Source organism: Cyanistes caeruleus, chromosome 4 (assembly GCF_971803275.1).
Source record: "Cyanistes caeruleus chromosome 4, bCyaCae1.hap1.1, whole genome shotgun sequence".
Taxonomy (NCBI): Eukaryota; Metazoa; Chordata; class Aves; order Passeriformes; family Paridae; genus Cyanistes; species Cyanistes caeruleus.
Genome location: NC_141704.1, coordinates 24472245 through 24492539, shown reverse-complemented (window position 1 = coordinate 24492539; position 20295 = coordinate 24472245). Strand labels below are relative to the sequence as shown.

General features: G+C 41.1%; 1 protein-coding gene and 1 long non-coding RNA gene across 5 annotated transcripts in view; both read left to right on the top strand.

Moving 5' to 3' along the window:
- The window catches only part of TES (testin LIM domain protein), a 60502-nt gene extending 57866 nt beyond the window's left edge, over nt 1-2636 (top strand). For all 4 annotated transcript variants that reach the window (XR_015286258.1, XR_015286259.1, XR_015286256.1 and 1 more), the window contains one exon: nt 432-2636. The gene's annotated coding sequence lies outside the window, so the exon portion shown is untranslated. The remainder of the gene's footprint in view (nt 1-431) is intronic.
- A 2739-nt stretch (nt 2637-5375) lies between these two features.
- On the top strand, nt 5376-11773 carry LOC147653489 (uncharacterized). Its single transcript, XR_015286260.1, has 2 exons — nt 5376-10492; nt 10922-11773. It is a non-coding gene; the product is annotated as an uncharacterized LOC147653489 (long non-coding RNA).
- Nucleotides 11774-20295: the final 8522 nt, after the last annotated feature.

The following is a 20295-nucleotide window of genomic DNA, read 5'->3' as shown; positions in this document are numbered from 1 at the left end:
CAACAGCCTATAATCAAAATGTCATTTTCTTAGTCTTTCTTTTATGATATTTAGACTTAAGCCATCCATAAGATTTTTACTTCTACTGCTGCAACGTACAGCACTAAATAGCAGATTTTAGATCTGGCTCAAACCTTGATGATGCTTCTCTGTGCTGTGGCATGGACTGTTTCTATTTAAGGCTACATGACATCCTCATTGCAATTGCTTGTACAAAGAAATGCTATTCAAAAATTGTTCCGCTCATTTCAGTTGACTTTTAACATGTTTTTAGATCTGCAGGAGTACTTGGCACTGGATTGTTAAAAACCTACTTACAAAATAACGAGGCTCCATGCAACATTTGATTTGAGAACATTGGTTGAATCACAGAAATAGTATAAAAAACCTGTCAACTTAAACACAGCAAATTTGTTTGTTTGTTTGTTCAGCCTAGGGAAGAGAAGACTGAGAGAAGGCCTCATTGTGATCTTCAACACCTTCACAAAGGGAAGCAGAGGGGCAGGTACCAATCTCTTCACTCTCATGTCCTGTGACAGGACTCAAGGAAAAGGCATGAAGCTGATTCAGGAGAGGTTTTTCACACCGAGGGTGGTTAACAAAACAGGATCCCTAGGGAAGTGGTCAGAGCAGCAGCCTGACAGAGCTGAAGAAGTGCTTGGACAATGCTCTTGGGCACACAGTGTGACTCATGGGATTGTTCTGTGCTCTCTGGCCAGAAGTTCAACTTTGATGATTCTTGTGGGTCCATTCCAACTCAGCATATTCTGTGATTCTATGACCTCTGACAACCAGGCAGTTTGGTCAACAGATCTCTGTATCTTGCAGAAGGCATTTAATCAGTTTTCAATCCATGAAGACACAGGTTCTGAATGATACAGCCACTGATTAAATAATAAACATACACATCTTCTGTGTTGGTTTAGGGTTTATATTTTTTAGAGCTGAAAGAGGCAGGAAGATTATTATTCATACACATGACACGGAAGGCTCCTCACAACAGGTTTGTTGAATCCAATACAAAATTACTTATTTTCTATTTTTTTTCCCTGAGAAAAACACTAGCCTTGAAAAAACAGCATGTTTTTGCCACACATGGGCATAAACATCTTACTGAAAGACATTCCTGGTACTAGGAAGCCAAACACAACAAGAGCCAACAGAAGAAGGTCAGACAAGTCAAAAGAAAAATGTAGCTTTTGAAAAAGATATTTTAAAATCAGGACTCATAATTATTTAAAGAAGTCATCACATCAAGTGATGGATTATCTGTCTGTTAACATCTGTAATCAAGATTGTTTCCTTTTTCATATGCTTTCAAATACTTCAACCAAAGAAAAGCTGTAGGATCAGTTGCAAAACAATGAGACAAAGCACTTCATCCTGTGTTAAGGAGGACAGGTTTTCTGGGGCTTTCTTCTGTCCCAAAATACTCATTATTTCTTAAAAATCTGTTCAGTCTTTTATTTTCATGTTTTGTAATTTTAAATAGAACGGTGCTTGTTCAAAACTTTGGGTACCAGCCATCACTCATAAACAATATTGCACAATAAATAAATAAAATGCCCAACTTAAATGCCACCAAGTAAAGCTATAAAGTAATGTCTCATCCTTTTTTGACTTTATGAATACAGTTATTTATTTGCTTTGTGCTCTTGGATTGGTAATACGGCACTGTTTAACACCTAGTTGGTGAAAGGACAGTGGGGTTGAGTGCATGTTCAGTAATCTGTTGATGACACCGAGCTGTGTGGTGCCATTGACACGCTGGAAGGAGGGGATGCCATGCAGGGAGACCCAGATCAGCTCAAGAGGTGGTCCCATGTGAAGCTGGTGAAGATCAGCAAGGCCAAGTGTAAGGTGCTGCACCTGGGTGGATGCAATCCCAAGCACAAGCACAGGCTGAGCAGAGAAGGAATTGAGAGTAGTCCTGAGGAGGACTTATGGGTGCTGATGGACAAGAAGCTCAGCATGACCCAGCAATCTGCAGCAGTTCAGAGCACCAACCATATCCTGGTCTGCATCAGAGGCAGTGACCAGAAGGTTGAGGATTCTGGGATTCTGTCCCACTGCTCCACTCTAGTGAGACCCCACCTGGAGTGCTGTATCCAGCTCTGGGACACCCAACATAAAAAGGATGCGGACCTGTCAGAGCAAGTCCAGAGGAGGCCACAAAGATGATCAGAGACAGGAGCACCTCTCCTATGAAAAGAGGGCAAGAGAATTGGGACTGTTTAGCCTGAGGAAGAGAAGGCTCTGAAGAGAACTTAGAGCACTTTCCAGTATGTAAAGTGGACCTTCAGGAGAGATGGAGAGGGACTTTTTACAAGGGCATGTAGTGATTAAACAGGGTGAATGGCTTTAGACTGAAAGAGGGGATGTTTAGATTCCATATTAGGAAGAAATTCTTTACTGTGAAGATATTGAGACACTGGCACAGGTTTCCAAGAGAAGTTGTGGATTCCCCATCCCTAGAAGAGTTCAAGGTCAGGCTGGATGGAACTTTGATCAACCTCATCTAGTGAGTGCCCATGGCAGGTGAATTGAAATTAGATGGTGATTAAGGTCCCTTCCAACTCAAACTGTTCCATGATTGGAAATATGGAAATGATAAATATTTTTTTCTATTTTCATAATTTTCATTTGGTTTCTTCTTTATTGGCTGACTTTTGCTTGTTGTAGTAAGTGGCAATTATCACTTCCTGCTTGATTTCTGCACGTGGCAGCTTTGTATAGAACGGATTCTATCCCCTTGTTGCAGGACAAGCAGCTTATAAGTCGTATTTGCTCTCCATCATATCTTGCAGCTGGGAAAGTTAATCCAAACTGACTCCTAACAAACTGAAAATGGGTGATTGCTCCTGACATCAGTGCTCCAATGTCAGCTTTTTTTTTACTTTTTTTTTTTAATATCTGGAGAGTCCTAGCTTCCAGAACTATGTAGTTTGTCCATAAGACACTGAATTCACTTTTAAGAGAAGGTTTAAGGCCAGACAGGTCTGACAACTTGACCTAGAGCCTGAAAATGCCAGATTAAAAAAAAAAAGAAAAGCAAAAAATAAAAAGCAAAAAAAAAAAAGCCAGCCCAGTTTTAAGCCACTCAGATGTTTTTTGCTGCATAAGTCACGTTTTTCTAATTCCAAGTATGGACAATACCTTACATTGTGCTTTCTCATGGGGTCCTGTTCAAGAACAATGCCTGATTTTTCATTGAGCTCTTCTCCTCAGTTTTATTTTCTATACAGACTACACAAGTGCTTTTTGAGTGTGAAAAACATAGCAGTCCTGCTCTTTGTGAGCAGAAGGTAGATTGGAGCAATGATGAGCAAAGGGTAAATTCCTGTCATTCTATATGCAGGCCATTTATGGAGAAGCAAATAGAAAAGCTGAGGCTTATGGCAGGAACCAGGGCTGTCCTGGCTGGGAGGAGTGCTGCAAAGAGAAAAGTGTACATTGTGGAGGTGGCTGCATCGTGGGGGCTGGAACAATCCATGTCACCCTTCCAGGACAAATCCTCCAGAAGCAGGCAGCTGTAGGCATGCTCTCCCTGCTCCTGCAGTGCACCTCCCCGCTGGAGACAAGCACAGCAGGGCAGCCACAGAATCAGCCTCCAAGTCCTGCTTCCTAAGAGGTGTCTCTGGGCAGAGGCAGGGACTTGTTTGCCCAGCTGATCATTGTCTTCTCAGAGACAATGTGGTTTTATAAACAAGGTGCATATCTGTTAGGGTGTTCATGGCAGTGAGACATTTCCTATTCCTTTTCTATTTGCTCCCCTAAACAGAGATTTTGTTTGTTTGTTTTAATCTGTTACTAACTGGATAGCAATACAGTAAATAAATACGAGTTTGTGACTCAAGTTCTACTAGTCCTCTGCAACAGAAAATAGGAGCTCTGGGCACTGAAATGTCTATCACTCCTCCAATGGTAAGGACAGCCTCTTAGTCACAGTAACTAATAATATTTTTGACCATAGCACTGCTTTTTATAAATGCATCTGGGTTGTTTATCCCAGGCTAATCCCACCCTGGATCCAATGAGTGCTACAGTCCAGCTACATGCTGCTAATCCTCCAAGGGAAAGCACCCCTACAAGTGTTTAAGATGACTCCTCTGACTAGATTCTAACACTAGTGAGTGCGATCCTTTCAGTGAACTTTACAATGCTGTAACCCCCTGGGATATAGCAGGGACAGCCTGTGCAGGATGAATCAACGCCATATGTCAAGTACTGTTTGTATATGTTTCAGAGTAACCAGGCAAAGTCTTTTAACTTTCCATCCTAGAGCCCGAGCAGTACTTTCCTGAACGTCAGCCAGGAAAATTTTGTAGATTTGGCAGTAGGACTGTGGGAAGCCTGGTTGAAGACCAGCCCAGAGTGCTGGAGCAGAGGCTTTATATAAAGAGAGAGAATCCAAACACCTTCCTTTGTTTCATGCTACAAACGAATACAAATGGAGCCCTGAGATTGCAATCAGGCTCCATTGTATAAGCACAGGCCTTTCCATTACTCCATTACAGCTTTTTGGCATGTAGAGCTTCATTATTTTTAAGCTGGAAAACTAATTAAAATGAATTCTTTTTTATTTATCAGAGTGTTAATGCTTCAGTTCTCAAGTCTCCTCTGGCTTCCAGCCATTTAATTTTGGTCCCTAGAGCAAAGCCTGACAAATTAAGATAAAGCCATTACTTAATGTTCCCCTCCTGAGAGAAAACAAGAAGTATTTCCTGTTCTTATTAATTGCACAAAGTCAATTTCCATGGTAAAATTTCAGCACGATCAGAGCTTTTGCACCCAACATCTCTCTCCTCCCGTGCTCCCCGCTCAGCCGCCGTGGCTGAGGCAGGGAGCATTGCCAGACTTCAGATGGGCTTTCCTCAACACCCTGAAAACCACAAGGTGAACAAAGGGCTTTGCTCAGGTGCTTGCCCTTCGCCGTTTGGAACCACCCTCTCCAGTACCTCCAAGCAACTTTTGCTCCAAGAGTGCTGTGCTTTACCTCCAGGGAGAACCCAGCCCTGGGGATCCTGGCTGTGCCAAATGGGTTAGTCAGAGCTGTGGTATGGGCACTGCCCAGCTCAAGTGCATTCAAAGCAGCCAAAATCCGCCCTCTTTTTTTTTTCTTTTTTTTTTTTTCTTTTATTTTTCCGCCAGTGTGTATATCACAAAAGTTCATGCACTTTTCCAGCAGTGTGTTGACTTAACCGGGACCTGTCCTCCCCAGCTCCGGAGCCTGGTGCCATAGGTAACAAACAGCCCCTTCCCATGGCAACACAGCCTGATGCCGCTGCACCAGGGCAGTGGGAGGACTCCAGAGAGAAAACGAGGTGCTGAGCCTCAGCTCGGGAAAGCAGCCAGGATGATGCAAAAAGTTTAGAGGGGAAGCAGAAAAACAAACAGAAAGGAAACGCAGCAAATATCGGCAGTTGTGAGGGGACAGACAGAGAGCAGCACCACTGTCTCTGGTACAAACCTCACACCCCTTGGCCACCAGAGCTCTGCCCAGCATCGCTCTCCGATGCTCTCTTTATAACATTCTTACATTTAAACAAAGCTGACACCATTGAAGCCCAACTCCATAGCAGAAGTTCACCCAAATATTTTCATAAAGCCAGCTTGTTTAGGGAAGGGCTTGGACAGACAAGGACACAGCTGGCTGAGTGCTGTTGAATTGCATTGTCTAAGATGCGTTGCCACGTTTGGGGCTGAGAACAGATATTGCCAAATGTCTCTTGACTGCCTGGTAGCAGCACAGGGCTGGCTCACTGGGCCAGGCTGTGCCAGTGCCCAGGAGGGATGAATTTGTTCTGTGACCTCCCTGAAGAGTTGGGAAACCTTGTTTCACAGGCCATGCTGGTGCAAGCCCTCTCAAGGAGCCAGAAGCATCTCATACAAGTGCCAGCACACCTCTGCTGTGCTGGTATGTGCCAGGGCCAGCACCTTTATCCCATGCAGGTACAGGCTCTGCCATACAGCCTTCTTCTGTCTGAGTCACAGATCCTGCTGCCTCTCCGGGGCAGCCCAGAGGGGGCAGGAAAACACAGCCCTGAGATGCTCCCAGCCAGGGCCACCACTGAGGCTACCAGGTCCCCCAAGGCTGAGAGCAGCAGATGGCTGTTCCACAAGAGCTTGGGTTCGGGAGGGGACAGAGCTGGAAGCTCCGTGCTCCCGCGTTTCTGGGGCAGGCACAAACAAAAACATCCTCGAGGGCAGATGTTTGGAAAGGAAGCAAAGCACGCAGCTCCACTTCTGCTAACTTACACTAGGAAAGCAGGAAAGACCAGGAAAGCAGCTGAGTGAGGCATGCAAAGAACAAAACCTATTCACCAAAGACCTGCACACTGCTCGAGTGAACAGCAATACCTGTTCACCTTACCCCCTCTCAAAATCAGGTATTCTTTGCTGATTTTTTTAAAGTGTTTCTAATTTAAAAACGTGTATAGGATTTGAAGGTGTCCTTTTAACTACTTTTTTTTTTAAAATGTCACCACTTTCAGCTGAATTATTATTGTATATTTACAGTTTTGTACAGAAATTCATTACACAATCCCAGTTTTTCTAATCTCAGCACACATCTCTGATGGGTCATTTTGTCCTGCCGCCTATTCCTGAATTCCATACAGCTGAATTGTACGGGGCATGTATGCTCTTAAAGCAGCAGGCAAAGTCATGAAGATTGCAAAAAAATGCATCCTGATACCATGTGAGATGATTCAATGGATTGAAACTCAGAAGTGAGCAATAGGGTGAGTCTGGAACACATTTTGTGCTAAAGTGCTTCAGATAGGTTGCTACACAACATTACAGAAAAATTTGTAACAGCCGGTGCTACGTGACAAACACTTCTTACATCAACGTGATTCAAGTAGTCATTTTCACTAACCATACTGAGAATTATATTAAAAAGTGCTATCATTTTGAAATGTTTTTGAGGACAATATGAGAGGCCAGTTTTGCCAATAGCTTAAGCAGATGCAGTTACTGTGCACTTTTAAGTCAACAGGGAATTTGATCCCTTTTAAATTTTCCACATGCAAGCTTTAAAACCCCAGCTGTGACTGTTGTCCAGGGTAAGGTCAAGGGAAAATACATGTTCTCTCTATGTTAAAGAATTTTTTAATGTATTTGTATTGAGAAAACCTTATGCTTGCTTAGAAAAAGCTTCTGCTTCTCTTCTTATTCTTGCTCCCTGAAGGAGGGACTTGAATTTAGTAAGAAGGTAAGAGTAGGATGTACTTTTTGAAGTCCCTTAGAAAATCCCTAGTACACTATATCACATATCCCTGGCAAATTCCATTTCCCACGGGCAATAGAGTTTTATTGGGATTTACACTGTAGTTTCTCCATTGGCTCTTCAGCCTGTCAGTTGCTCTGTGCAACTGCAGCAAAAAGGAAGTACTCTCATAGGTCTGGATGTGAAATCTGGGTGCACGTTAAGATCCCACTGCTCAAATGCTTGGGCAGGGTAGAATCTCTCTGATGATAGAGAGCTGATAATGAAAGAGCAGTAATAAGGAATTATGTGAGAAGGAGAGTTGTAGTGCAGCAGGCAGGAGCAGAGATGGGCATGGGAAAAGAAAAGAGGAAAGAGGGAAATGAGCTGTCAGCAAGATGACTCATCTAGAGTGCAGGAAATAGGGAAAACCTCATTTCTGGTCCTTAAGGCTTCTCACACACTGTGTAGCACAGATTCTTAGCTCTTCCTCACCCCCACCCCTCCGTGCAGTGACACAGTTTAAAGAAGAAAGGTGAAATGCATTCCTGCCTTCTCCCATCTCACATAACACATGGACTGGCAGTAAAGCAGCAAAGATGGACCCCTGGGAGTACTCAGCAGGGAGATACCATTAGGTATTTCTCTATACATAATTACTGATTACTCAGTCCTGAGACAGATGCCAAGATGTTTTGCATCTGCACAGAAATTTTTCCCTGGGGAGCAATGGAGTAAAAAAATCAGCATTCAGTGGTGTTTGGGCATCCAGAGTTTAGGCAGGGTTTAGGCAGCTGAACAGGAGAATTCAAAATCTGCTTTTTGGCTTCCACATCTAGGGTCTATGTTAGAACTTCCCTGAAACTGCTCCAAAATTCTAAGTGTTTCACTTTGCACTCCTGGCTGGTATTTCATTAACTCATGTGTTTATATAACATTAATAGGAAACCATGTCATTTCAAACTGAGTTTAATAAAGACAGGTATTATTAACACCAGCACTATTTTGCTTCTATTTACAGTTTTGATAAGGGGCAAAATCAGCTGGACTGCTAAAAAGGCAAAAGCTTTTCTACCATGAAAATACCACTTACAGCCCCTGTTAAATTTATCATCCTTAGTTTTTTTCTCTATAGGCAAATGAGAAAAAAAAAAGGGTTGGGAATTCTTATGAGTGCATCCAAAGACACAAGGGAAAAAGGGAAGAGACAGCGCCTCGGTTTTGCAATCTTGGGAAACATTATAACCTCAAGGGACTCAATCTTCAATAGGATCCAACATTTTATCATAGAATCAGATGTTTAAATGAATCATTTTGTCTGAATTGCTGCTAGCCATAATAAAAGTTGAGACAATAAAACATTGTTTAATTGCAGTTTTCATGGGCAACCATAGCAGAAAAGACGTAGTAGCATTGGATGATGGAAAATTGTTTAAGCATGTTAACATCTACACATCTTTGATTCTCCACTGTGGTTAACTGCATTTGATTTTTATATGGAAAGACAGCTAAAAGCTTTCACCACAGACCTCTATTTCCTCCATTTGGGGGAAAGGTAAGCTCCCAGCATGAACAGATGTAATGTTAAAAGTGTACAACCACACTGTAAATTGCACTACAGATTAAAACAAACAAGTAAACAAACAAAACAACGACAAAAATAACCTCAACAACAAAAAAATAAAACAAATAGGCAGGCCCAAAGGGCAGCATTTCTTGAAAGAAGTTAACTTACAGGAAAAGATATCTAAGGTCAAAATGTGTGATTTATTGTTGAATAGTTTGTAGTCAACAGAAAAATGCACAGATGAAAGCATAGACATAAAATATGACACTGTGACGTTCTCTTTCTTAATTAATTTTATTCTGGCACTTATTTTCCACAAGGAAGTTAGAAGTGAGTGGTTTTGTGGATGGTTTAGAAAATTTACAAATTATCTGACCACGCAAACTCAGGTTTCAAAGAATTTTCTCAAAGACAGAGTGTTTTCCCTCATGATGCTTTTTTCTTTGCTTTTTTTTTTTTTATTATTATTCTTTTTATATGAGGGATTTCTTCTTTTTTTTTTTTTTTTAGATTATAGTGTGGAGCTTAACATGGAGCAGGATCTGCAGCAGTGACCCTGACATAGAAGGGCACTGTGAGAGGCAGGTGGACTACACACCTTTCTGGACCTGCCAGATTGCTCCATGAGCAGCCCAGGGTGTCCCCCCTGTGCAGAGCACAGGTACTCAGGGGATCATAGTGCTCTGCATGTCCCTGGCATAAAACCTTACAGTGCCCACTTCTTCAATGCTGTAGATACTTCTGATTGCCCAGTCTTAAAAAAGTTATAGGAGAACTGGAAAACAACAAAAGAAATACTACCTACATGATCCTAGCCATAGGGGATATCTCCTGTATCAGGAATAAAGACAGTTAAGCAGACAAGTACAATTCAGCTTGAGAACAGCATGTTGGTGGAGATTTGGTAGCAGTCACCAGTGGCTGAGAGGATGAACAGGGAAATGTTTTCCTGTGCTATAAAAATGCTACTGCAGCTACAAAGAGTTTAGAAAGGAACTAGACAGATCACTAGAAGACATCCAGAAGAAAAGACCACTCATTTCAGAGTCCAGTCTGTCCCCACAGCTATTCTGTGCATTTCAAGCACTCCAGAAAACCCTTTTTCTACATAAGGCCAGAAAAAGCCTCATAGGCCTTATTATTTCAACATGCAAGACAGAGCTTTTCCTACTCTTTGTATCTTCCAAAGCAAGCCCAGCAGAAGAGTGTCGAGGTTATCTCCTTTTCCTTTGCTAAACTGCAAGAAGGGCAATGTGTTAACTCTAGGAGCTGCAGTAGGCATCTAAAGCAATTCAGAGAGCAGGAACTGACAAAAGCTGGAAGCATCTGGGCTCTCTCTAGCTTGCAAACCCTAAGCTGTACCTGCAGTTGCAGGATCCAAATACTTTAGTGATAAATTCCTCCCTCTGGAAAATCCCCATTACATAAACGGAAAGTACTACGTAGGTACACACAGAGGTACATACCAGCAGAGGAATGATGAGTTACTCATAAATGTGTTTGAAAACCTTCCTCCTTACATTTTTTCTGGATACACAGAACACTCATTTCCCTCAGAATAAACCATTTGACAGCTTCTGCTCTGTGTTGCAGCGGTGTGCATGCAGCTGTTGTCTTTGAACATTGGGCGTTTCCTCAAGCATCATATTTTCTGTCTTGTTCTTACTTTATATATCTCTGCCTATAAAGAATCCTGGGAAAAATCACATGAGAAAGTAAGTGGGTTTTATTTCTGTGTGTGCTCTATGATACATTTTCATGCATTTAAGCTCAATCAGAATAAAATCATAAAGCTCTGATGAGAAGGATAACAGGATATTATTTGAATATTATGGATAAAATTAATGACTGTAGAAAATGAAGGTATCTTAAAGTGTTCTTATATCTTGTGTGAAATGCCAGGGAGTAGCAGAGAATAGCTGCAGTAACTATCCCTCTAACCCTGGTGATGTTTTCTGAATGGTTGATTTAGATATCTACATAGTCCAACAGAGCTCTATGACTATTGAATTTAGAATAAGCATACCCAGCAAGAGTTCATAACCCCAAAAATGACAAATTGGAGTGTTTGGCTTTTTTTAATACATAATAATTGGTCATTTGTTAAGCTTTTAATTAATGAGTTCTATTTGTTGATCACCCAGGTGATATAAAATTGTTTGAAGCTTCTCTGTTTGTCAAGTGCAAACCATGATGTGCTGGCACAAGCCATATTCCCTCCAAACCAGCCCAGCATTTGTTTGAAAATCTCTACCAATGAGCCCCCCTCTCCCTCAGGGCTCCCTGAACAGCTGTGCACAGGAACAGGACGCTGAGATTCATGGTGAAGCTCCAGATGAATGCTTTCTGCAAAACTATGCAGCTTTAAAAGGAAACTGGGAGGTCCCTGGAAGGATGATTCCCACCAGCAGCTCCTCTGAACACAGAAGCATGGCTTCAACAAAATTCAGTCACTGCTCTCACCCCTCCAACAGCACTGGCAGTCCTTCCATGACCCCCACCATCCTGCAGCAGAAACCCAAGCAGCAAAATATAATTACAAATGGTCACATACATTTTAAGGGGAGTAAAAATATGAAATATAAGAAAAAGCACCTTGAAGACAAGTGATTCGCAGTGATGGGAAAAAATTGATTGCAATGTATGAAGCCCATGAATCATGTTGAGATCTTCAGTCAGATAAAATATTATTATTATTTTTATTATTTTTATTGTTGTTTCATGTAAGTAATGATTGCATTGCATTTGAAATGGCTCTGTAATTTCCTGTGCAATGCTACCCTTAGGTCTCTTCTATATTACCACTTTTCAATTATCTTTTTTTTTTTTTCTTCTTGAATATATATGTTTTGAATTATTTTTTCATCTGATGTATCAGCCCAGTCTTTTTCAGATTGAATCTTATTTTATTATTTCCTGCCCACATTTCTACAGTTAGTAGTTTATTGCTTTGTAAAGCTGAAAAAATAAAATGAAATAAAATAATGTTCATGTCATGTGTTTGTATTTATATCTAAAGACACATAGTCCTTGCTACAAGCACTTTTTAAAACATCTTAGGGTCATGCTCCAATTCACTATTGTGTGCATATCTGTGCATTCAGATTGGAAAGTAAAGCAAATATAGCCCAACTTTATAATTATATATTGCTATCCAAAAACCCTTTGAATTTCAAGGCATATTCATGCCAAAAGGAGGTGAGTAAAACCCAGCTCTGCCAGGTTAGGAAATGGAGAATTTCAAGGTCAGTGTTGCTCCAGGAAAATTCTCCAGCATTGCTGTTTACTCATTGCAAAATTAAATCACAGTTGTGGAGCACAACTAAGGTTTAGAGGGATGAACCCATACAAGAAGCAGCAGGCAAGGACAAGAAACCCCTCAAGAGGAAAGTCAGACCTCAGACCAGGACCCAGGCATGGAACAGGCAGGATTCTCAGGTGGCACCAGCTACCAAGGGGACCGGGGAGCTGCTTGGCCACCACCTCTCTACATCATCTCAAGCAAAACCGACACAGCTTGACTGCTCTAAACCTGCAGGTTCACTGGAGATTTCACCTACTGAGCTTCCCTTAGCTGCAGGACTTATGACAATTACTGCATAGAAAAATCAGGGACTTCTTTACCTCTACATGCAGCACCTCCATTTAGACTTCAATGAGGTTGTACACAATGAAACCTGACTACAAATCTTACAGAGACTTCTCCACTGCTTGACACTTTTGGCATTATCATCATATTGTCATCAGGCTCATGGTGTGACTCTTGGGACTGTCCTGTTCAAGGTCAAGAGTTGGACTCAATGATCTTTGTGTGACTCTCTCAACTCAGAATATTCTGTGATTCTGTGATTCTGTGGTCCATCCCGTTTGGTCACTTGCCAGACTGAGTTACACTGCTCATCTCAGCAAAAATTGACATTAATTTAAAAAAAAATATTCTCCATTTAACTGGTAATGACTGAGAGTACAGTTGTAACTTGAATTGTTTTAATATTTCTACTAGTGAAAAAGACAAACAAAAAATAAAAAGAAAATATCAAAATTCTCAGGAATAAGAATTTTTCTGTTTTCTCTGCAGGGGTTTATTTTTATCTGGTTGGTTTTTTAAAAATTAAAACTAAAAATAAGTATTATAATGTTTTTACATGGCTTTAAAAATCTATAATTAACTTTTCTAAAATACATGCCATTGAAAACAGATGGCAAATAGCATTTAAAAGCAGAAATTTTATTAAAGCATTTCAGAGGCTATTAAACTGACTGTCACTCTCTCCTGTCTGTGCAAGGATGATGAATGATATAATGAATTGCCTTCATGCCTGCTTCTCAATCATTTTAAGTGAACTGAGACTGGGATGGGCTGTTTTCCTTTCTCAGGTTTATTTTTGCTTTGTTTTCATCAATCAAACAATTTCTGTATCTTCTTTATTTTTAAGGCCACAGGTTCCCTGAAATAGTGTACTAATTTAGTATCACCAGAAAGAAGTTCTAAAAATCCAACTGACTATCCTGGGAATCACTGCAGCAGTTTAATAAGCCTCAGTTTTCTCTTACTAATCTAAAATAAGACTTGGCACATGATATTTGCCAGCTGTTGTACATTTACTGCTTTAAATACATTTTTTATTGTCAATGAAGCGCTGTGAAGAACCCACTCATAGCCTTATTTGGATTAAACTTTACACTATGCCATATCAGATCTCTTTTTTTATTTGCATGTCAGTTTGCTTTGTTCGCTTACTTTTATTGGGCCCAGATATGAGCAGTGTTCTTTAATTAGTACAAGTCATTATATGCCTGGAAAAATCAGATTTATTTCTTCTAAGGTGTGAGACATTTTTGAACATTTGCAAGTGAAAATGTTGACATAAGACTGTCTCTCCACCTCAAAAGAATTGCAAATGCTGTTTGTAATTAATTTCCATATCTCACAGGCTATAAAGCCTGCCACACACTGCAGCTCCAGAATTTCTAAGGTGGACATTATTTGGCTTTGCATGGAAAACTTGCAGCTGCATGTCAGTCACATTTTAGCCATAAACAATTCAGCTGTTCAGCTTTATATCAGGCTAAATCCCCACCCCTTTCAATGAGCTCTTGGAACAAGACTGCACACTTTCCCTGCCCACCCATTTCAGTGAGCTTTTCTAACATGACTGCACACTCTCCCTGAAGTCCCTCACTGAAGAAGGACAGGTTTTCCATCAATCTGCAGCAGATGCAACAGCACAGGGAGAAGCTTCCTCCTCACTTAAGGATGGGCACCTGCCCACTCCTGGGCTATAATGTCCTGTTCTGCACCCTCAGTTGATGCCAATATCCAGCTTCTGCCAGGAGAAGCAAGTCTTCAGGCCTCCATCATGTCACTTGCCCTGATATTCATCTCCAATAATCCACAGGAGGGGCTGAGGTGTCTCTGTCCCTCCTGTGTCCCCTGGGAATGGCTCCTTCCCCACCCATCTGGAGCTGCCTGGCTCCCACCAGCACGGTACAAGGGGAGCCCAGCATCTGTTTGCCCCACTTCTGCCTGTGCCTCAGAGACAAAGCTGCTGCATCCATGTCCTTCATCATGTTTGTTAGAAATGTCTGTGAAAGTAAACCTCAGTACCCAGTAACTGGGCAGATACCGGGAGCATACACTGAACAGCTGGAGGAACAGGCTGATGTTGGAGTGTTTGCAGACTTGGAAACACAACAGTTCCACAGGTCTGAACAGAAGTAACAAGGCCAACCAAAACTGCATGTTTAGGGATTCCAGGTCTAGCATTCTAAATGACTTTTTCTCCATTAGTGATGACATGAGAAGAAAAACATATATGTGTGTTTTATCTCAGTTCAGATCCCAAACCATCATACCTGCTCACAGAGCAAATGCCTCAAGAGAAGTACAGAATTCAGAGAACATTCTCCAATGTATCTGTGTCCACAAAAGTAACATTCAACCAAAACAAAGAAGAAAGCAACTGATGGGCTGCTTGGCAAACATCACTGTACTATATTCCTCATTTTCAATCTAGGCGTTTATAATTTTATAGACAAGACTGTTCTTTGTGAAAGCAACTGCAAATATGTGGGTGAAAGTAGCCACCCTCTCCAAGTCCCTGATGATATTAATTCACAGTGAAAGATCTGTAGGAACATCGTGCCTTTTTCAGAAAGGCTGCACCAGTCAAGTGTAACACATTGGCAGTGAGAGTCAGACAAGTCTTGTTGTCGTTGTTAAAGAAACTGGACTACGGACTAACCATATTTATTCCACAGTTACTGTTGCTCTCAAAGCACAGCAGGAAGAATATCTGTGAGCTGCTGTAGCACTGTGGCCTGAAAACAAAGCCAAGATGACCTGGTAAAAGACAGGGTCATTCTCATTCCCTTGACCAAAATCCTAAACTGGCTTGCCATTGGCCTTGCAGTGACATTCACAGGGGAGATTCTCAGTTGCCAGCCATCTGAGGGCATCACAATATAAAAAAAAAAATACTTTTCACAAAAGATCATTTCTGGTCCACTCTTCCAGATCTTCCCAAGATATAAATGATATCTCTTGAGAATAAGGAATCATGAATTCTCATCTTCTCTGTCACTAAGCAGAGAATTGTTAGCAGCCCTGCTCAGCCCCACAGCAGCTGTTTTACTGATCTTCTTGCCACCAGGTCCCAGGACATCTGAGAAAGCTGATGAGAAAGTAGGTGGGAAGTCCATATGCCAGCCCACCAGTCTGATGTTACTACAGTGCCAAATCTTATTTCCTTGAATTTTCCTTTAGAAAGTTCAAATGGGAAACTGCAGAATCTGAAAAATTTCTAAATTACAGTTTTCTGAATCAAGGCCTGGAAAAGCACTGACCTTTAGCATCGCTTGTTCTTGGATGTGCCTTCCCTTTGTGAGTGGTCTATTTGGGTATGTGAGAGACCCATGGGAGATACATATGCAAAGACAAGAGCCTTTAGAAGGCAATCTGCCAGAGCAAGGGATATGACTGATAAAGTGTCATGTGTGAAAACTGAGCGGTTCTTGAAAATTGGCTCTTTCTAACACCGGCTATGATCTAAATGTAAAAAATGTAGAACAGAATCTTTATCTTGTTGTTGAAGGCTGTCTGAGAGATAGGATTTTAAAAGTCCACCAGTATCTTCTCAAAATGTTCCAGCCTGGGATCCAAGCCTAATGGCTCAATCTGATCCAATTTGGTGACCTGCACTGTATAAACACTTCAAACTGATTGAAACTGAGGAACAGTAATCTAGGACAGTTTAGGCAGCCTATAAACTAGTTGTCAGATAGCTCATCCTTTGTAAGCTGGAAAAATGTTCCCTGACATAGTCTTTGCTTTATTGTCTTTCCTTTTCCCTAAAGCAGCAGTGACAAAATTCCAACAGCAATTCTTAGTCACAGAATCAAAGAATTATTTGGGTTGGGAAAGAGCAGTAAAGAGGATTGTGGAAGCTGGTGCTGAAGAGTGTGGGGGTGGGATGTGTCTGGCCATGTCAGCTGTGCATGGCAGCATGGCCACATCAGTGCTCCCAGCTCAGGTGGAGCTGTACAGTCACCAGGGTATGCTGAAAACACTGGGGTGTAGCCCACTTGAGTTCCTGTTTCCTGTTTAAGAGGAAAAAGTATTGAAGTAAAGGGAGAGTAAAACAGCAAACTATAGATTATATTTGCCAGATTAGAAGAATTTCCTTAATTTAGTAAACACATTTGTCTATAACCCACAATTTGGGTGACTTGATGAAAAATATACAGCATTCAAGAGCATCTGTGAATGTTCTGCCTCTCTTTGTGGTATATTTTTTTCAGAAATGCAGGTTTAAAGACTGACGTCTTAAGATATGTAATAGCATTCCCTAGGCTGCTTAGCTGTGCTTGATACATGCAGTGTGCTACATGTAAATGAACACTAAACCACATAAATCTCTCCACCACCTGTAGTCTGCCTCTAATTTTTTTCATGCTTCCTCAGTACTGAGGAGGAAACTGGAAAATCCTTGATCTGCTCCATCTTTTGCTCCATATGGTGACACATGCCAATCCTTGTAGAGCATATCAGTAGAACTGGCTCAAGTGATTGAGTGATTTTTGTTATAAAAACTAAGATAAGGTCTTCTAACTTTTCTTTTATCTTTGTTAATAAAACAGGATAGGCTTCTTGTATTTTTGGCAAGAAAATGAAGCACAATGAAACCTTCCATTTACTTGCAATTAATTTTGCAGCTAATGGTCTTGAAGCCCCAGACTGACATGGAGCTTGGATAGCAAAGGAAGGCTTTTTATTCATTCACATGGAATTCACAGTCCTAAGGATTACTCATGATTTGCAGTGCACATTTCCAAAGACATGAGTGCTTCAGTTGGAGCAGTATCTTCCTTTACTTACTGCTGTCACTAAACCAGTGCCATATTTTTTCTCATGCTGCTAAAGGGAGTTAAAGCAAAACCCAAATGTGCCTTCAGTCCCTAGCTGCCCCTGTAGCACCCTGGAAAATGCCTGGGCAAACACCTTGGAAAGGCAGCCTGCTGAGGCAGAGCTCAGTTGTCTTGGGAAGTCTTTCTCCAAACCCTCCCAGTCTGCTTATCTCAACTGCATCTTTCCTGTGCCAGGACCACTCTCATCCAACCAGCCAGCTAGGGACAGTCTTGGGAGAAGCATTTCAGAATTATTTAGAGTGCAAGGAAACCAAAATAATGCAGGAAACTTTCTGTGAGCTTTAAATGCAAAAATATATGTTAGACTTAGTCTGGTGCTACAGATATTTCACCTGCAATACTGCATCCAGCTCTGGGGCCCTCAACACAAGAAGGACATGGACCTGTTGGAACAACCTCAGAGATGGTACACAAAGATGATCAAATATCTCTAGGGTAGGAGCTCCTCTCCTATGAAGAAAGGCTGAGAGACTTAGAGCTGTTCATCCTTGAGCAGAGAAGGTTTCAGTGAGACCCAGAGTAGACTGTCAAACCCTATAAAGATCCTGTAAGAGAGTTGGAGAGGGACTTTCTTCAAGGGCATAGGACAGGTGAGAACAGCTTAAAGCTGAAAGGGGAGGTTTAGATTAGATACTGAGAATAAATTCTTATGTAGAGGGAGATGAGACACTGGAATAATTTGTCCAGAGAAGATGTGGATGACAATGTTCAAGGCCAGGCTAGATGGGGCTCTGAGCAACCTCATCTGGTGGAAGGTGTCCCTGCCCATGGCAGAGGGTAACTAGATGATCTGTAAGGTCCCTTTCAACCCCAGCCATTCTGTGATTCTATGATTCCATGATTTCATGTGTGTGTGATTCTAAGATTGTCTGAGCAAGGCACGTTCTTTGAGATAGACAGATACTGCTATTTCTGATAATACTGCTTGGAGTCTTCATTAACTCTTTTTTTATATAACTAAAACAAAGTGAGAAAACAGTAATTCTACGCTCTTTAAGGGAAGAGAAATCATCAAATCTCCCTCTTGCTGCCATTAGAGTGCTCACAAGCAAGTGGTTAAAATGAAGAGTGGTGTCCAGGCACACTCCTCCTACAGATGGAGCCTCCAGCCTCTACTAATGGCAGGGATCGTGTTGCAAGCAAGTGCTCACACATTTAGCAAAAGCAAAACATTACCCTTGAGTAATACTGTACTTTGAAAAGAAATGTGTCACAGGCATCGCTAATTTTAAAGCAGGAAGGAATTCCATGTATTTCTCAAAATTGCAACAGAGGATCTGTGTTCATGGATACACATAGACACAGATACACACACAAGTTATGAAATGCAGTTAATTCTGCCCTTACTCATTACTGGACTAAATAATGCTGATATACTTGATCCATATTCAGAAAATTCTTATCCATTATCTTAACTCTTTAAAAGTCACTTATTCAACTTGAAATGCAACATTTCCTCCTCTTCATTTGGCAGACAGTTTGGATGAGCTGGTAGAGAGCTAAGAGCCATATATAATAAGGATTTTTAATTTCCTTTGTGAGAAAATTGTAGTTTTACAGCAATCAGTGCTAAAAATGGAAAAAAGTCACAATATTAAGATGTAATGTGTGACCAGCACTCAGTACATTAAGACTCTCCATAGGGTTTAGTTGTTTTACTTTAGTCTGCTTCACAGTGCTAGTTAACCACTAGCATTCCGCTATTGAATCTGGGACACTGACTCCACCAGAAAACCTTCTGATTTACACTGCTGTATAAATATTTTCTATTTCTTCAACAGTTAGTATGCATAACTTTATACCTTTTATTGATAAAGTCTTACTCCTTCTGGAAGCTTGTTGTGAAATTGGCAGCTAACAGCCATTCTTCAGCTCAGAAATTCCTCCCTTCTCTGCTCCAAATAATTTTTCTGATATTATTTCTGTTGATTCCTTTAAAATTTGTGTTCATTAATGGCAAAAATACCTGAAAGGACCTTTCCAAGTTGTTGGTCAAGAGAAAACCCAAAAATCTCCTGTGGTACAGAGAGGGCAGCAGCTGGAGGTGTGCAGCAGCTGTGAGTTCTGCATGGGCTCTGCAGAGGCACTGAGGCTTTGCAGAGGAAGAGTGAGCTGCTATTGCCATTTTTGCAATGGAATTTTCTGACGTTTCCTTTTTAAATGGTTTTGCTAGTCACTGATGCCAAGGAAAGAAAGTTAAAAGCCAGCACTTACACATAGCATCTCTCTATCAGAGGAGAGATTTTAAAGCTATGGACTAAACAGAGATCCTCTCATCTGGAAAGTAATGTCTTACTGGAACAATAAGTTGTAACAGCTTATTTATTTTATTTAATAAAAATTAAAATCCCAAAGAGTTTAGGGAATATTTTGCTATTACATTTTACTGTGAAGTAGAAAGGAAGTAAACTCAGCAGCAGAATCTCTGGGCAATATTCTCAAACAAGTACTTTGAAGCAAAAAGCATATGACTCACCTCCCGCTGAAAAACTTGTCCTTCCCTCCTGGCACTCCGCCACTGATGTTGTTACAGCTGCTTCCGTGTGGCATTTTCTGGACCACTGCTTTACTCCTGTTAGAATAGTTCTGCTGCATTTGTGGTCAGGCTGAAGTGCATGAAATTTAAAATGTGAGCGCAACGGAGAGGAGTCTTTGCAAACTGTGTCACCCAGCCTGGGGCACCAGGAGGAATCCAGCCAGAGAACTTGGAAAGGCCTCATTCCTGTGTCTGGGCTGGCAGGGCAAGTGTAGGAAGACTTCTCTCCAGGAGGAGGCTCCTAGCTCTTTTGTCCTAACACAGATTTTACCTACACACTAATTTCCTATTAATCTTACCAGGCTCAACAGAAGCATCTCATGAAGAGATGCTTAAACAACCACATTTACTGCAGATAAAGAGGAAAAATCAGAAATGTTTGGAGCTGTGTTGGAAGGCTGAGAATCAGCAAGGTCTCTTGACTTAAAGAACAGGAGAGAAGAAAGAAATTCATCTTTATGAGACTTGAAATGTTAGTGGAAATTAAAAATTAGTAGAAATACTGACAATTTTTAGATACAATATAAATTGATTTTTTTAGATCCTTTTTCACTT